General features: G+C 37.5%; 1 non-coding gene across 1 annotated transcript; it reads right to left on the bottom strand.

Annotated features, from left to right (window-relative positions):
- Positions 1 to 440: 440 nt before the first annotated feature.
- Trnaq-cug (transfer RNA glutamine (anticodon CUG)) lies at positions 441 to 512 on the bottom strand. The gene has a single exon. It is a non-coding gene; the product is annotated as a tRNA-Gln (tRNA).
- Between the last annotated feature and the right edge of the window lie 756 nt (positions 513 to 1,268).

Below are 1,268 nucleotides of genomic sequence, written 5' to 3' on the forward strand. Positions count from 1 at the left end.
TGGCAGTTCTGGGTTTTCTTCAGCCTTACCTGGGGCGTGTCAATGTAATGTTTATTTCTTGTGTTGTGTGAATGTACCTCCCCCCTTACTGTGAAGTTACTCTGGTTTTCTTTGATGTCTATCAGACAGTGGTAAAGGTTTAGTCGTACTCATTGTACTGTTGTGGAAAGAGAAACGTTGTCACTTCGACCTTCGGTTTCGAAGGTTTTCGTATTACAGTTTCTTCGTCTTAATATCCTTCTTCTAAAACACCATCCCTGAAAGGCACTGCCCAGTGTTCATCACGACGGAACATTGACTGATGCAGGACGAATCTTCATTTGGTTATCATCCGTAAGAAAAGCTAACATAGATGTAGAATACATGTTATGAATCGGCTTGTAATACAGAATATCATTGATGACCTTATAAATTAATGGCAGGAAACGGTAAAAATAATCAGGTCCCACCGAGATTTGAACTCGGATCGCTGGATTCAGAGTCCAGAGTGCTAACCATTACACCATGGGACCTTGACATTAGTTCCGAGTTAAATATGTAGTGATTATTGCTTCTGCTTTATGTGTGTACCCTTAGATTTTTGCGTCAGCTTTAAGGGGTATTACAAATGTGGCCTTTCAAGTTCTTTCACTTCTACGGTTTCATTACTTATTTCCCATTGTAGGTACTACGAAAGTTATTTAGACTTCTGCAGTAGATATCTGTTATTTCGCTATTCGTCTGTACGGTAATTAATGTTCGATAAGCTTTTTAACTGTATTTTTTTTACAGACCTGTTGAAGAATCATATGGTTGCTGTATAGTTCCAAAATAAATATAATATCAGTAGAGATCTGTGCTGTGACACACCGGCAAATATAAAGCAACAACATGAGACTTCTTCGTTGCGTTTTATTTACGACGAGTGATGAATACGTATAACTACAGAAGATATCGAGGTAACAAAAGTAGCTTATACAGGAAATTCAGAAGGCCTGCCTATAGTTCAAAAACTTGATGAAGCACTTTCAAAAAGCAAAAGCCGCAAGGGAAGAGGAAAAGACAGAATTACGTACCGGTAATGCAGAGTTCATAAAATATGGTGTTATGTTTCTGAAGCTTGCTACAAAGAAAAATTCCAGGCACAGGCAAGATGTCATTGTTACACCTCTCAAAAAAGGAGGAGGAAATTGCAGAGATATAAGCCTGGTAGATGTGCCATATATGATATATACAAAATAAACTGTAATAGAGTATCAATAATAAATGAAACTCTTCATTTATAGGAG

This window comes from Schistocerca cancellata, chromosome 2, assembly GCF_023864275.1.
Source record: "Schistocerca cancellata isolate TAMUIC-IGC-003103 chromosome 2, iqSchCanc2.1, whole genome shotgun sequence".
NCBI classification, from domain to species: Eukaryota; Metazoa; Arthropoda; class Insecta; order Orthoptera; family Acrididae; genus Schistocerca; species Schistocerca cancellata.